Source organism: Magnolia sinica, chromosome 6 (assembly GCF_029962835.1).
Source record: "Magnolia sinica isolate HGM2019 chromosome 6, MsV1, whole genome shotgun sequence".
Lineage (NCBI taxonomy): Eukaryota > Viridiplantae > Streptophyta > Magnoliopsida > Magnoliales > Magnoliaceae > Magnolia > Magnolia sinica.
In genome coordinates, this window is record NC_080578.1 from 80,322,458 (window position 1) to 80,324,012 (window position 1,555).

Below are 1,555 nucleotides of genomic sequence, written 5' to 3' on the forward strand. Positions count from 1 at the left end.
TTCAGAGAAATCAAGAATCTAAACGATAGTAAGCATGAGAATCATTATGTTAAATAGATAGGTCAAGTGAATGCAGTCTATTTCCACACACAGTTTATCATTAGTCTAGCTAGCCATTTACATTAATAAAGTTACTATTTCTTTTCTAGTTAGGGATGGAAAGCTTAGGGGGAGGAAAATCATCACCTGAGCTATTGTAGCATCGTCCTAGATGCGAACTCCTGTAAGTAGTTAGTGGCTCCACGATATTTGGATAATTTCCTAAAGGAAATTTGTTTGTATTAGATAATAAATCTAAGGTTTTAAAACACCAGGGTCGGTTGAATGACCCGAAATCACAATGGTTCGGTTCACATCAAAGGGGCGCCCAGGCCTAACCATAATTTTCCCAATGAGTGGGCCCACTCTAGGCCTGATCTGAACCATCTAGGCAGCCCCCAAGGTGATCCACCTGACTGTTGGTGCGGGTGCGGCCCACCGTTGTGTGTGGTTTAGTCCACCACACGTGAGGCCCACAGAGATGTGTGGCGGGGACCATTTGGAGTGGGCGCGGCCCATCATGCATATCATGCCGGACTGATGGTTCGGCCCACCCGTGCTTGGAACATGGCGCAGCCCACTGAGCTACAAGCTCAGGTGCAACCCACCAACTATTTTACACAGCGCAACCCACCTGTGCTTTGTGTGGTGAAGCCAGCCTGGTTTTAAATAGGCCGCGGTCCTCTTGAGCATCCCAACGAGTGTGGCTCACTGAGTGCGGCCCACCTACTTTTAAACAGGGTGTGGCCCATCCCTGCTCCCTTGCTGCAATCGGCCCGGTTCTGAGCTGATTTTCGGCCCAGTTTTAGGCTGATTCTCAGCTCAAGAGAACAATCCAATGTAACCCTGCCTGAGGGCTATCTCGGCCCTAATCATGGCCCACCTACTGTGTTACATACGGCCTAATAAGGGGTGTGTATTCTTCATTTGAACCAGGACCCGGTATTGGTCTGAAACAGGGCCCAATTACAGCCGTTTCTTTGGCTTGGCTGAGACATCCACAGAGGGCCTCTCTTAGCACATCGCATGGCTGATCTTAGCCCTTGGTTGAAGGCTCGATCAGAGACCACCTGCGGGCCCGAAACCAGCGTTGTAGACTAGTGACTTCCAGCACCCGACATGACTCGGTTGGGGCTGGTTTTCACTACATTCCCTGGCCTGGTTGTTGCTGGTTGAAAAGTCCAAATGGGAGCCTACTGTTCAGGCTAGCTTCGAGGCTCAACTGAGAGCCCAATCTAGCTCACCCATAGTTTATTTAGAGAGCTCTCAAACGCCTGGTCTTGTAGTTAGCTAAAGGCCTTGTTTCAACTTGAAAATGAGGCTGTTGCAAGGCCCATTTCTGGCCCACAGCACAGCTGACAGCAGCCTATCATGTGGCCCTGGTTTGGCCAACCACTCAGCTTGGGTTTTGGGCTGAAACCAAGTTGCTTCACGTCCCCTGTTTTGGTCTGAAATTGGGTCATCATTTGGCCTGTTGTCAATCTAAAATAGGGCCATTGCTTGGCCTACTTTAGAC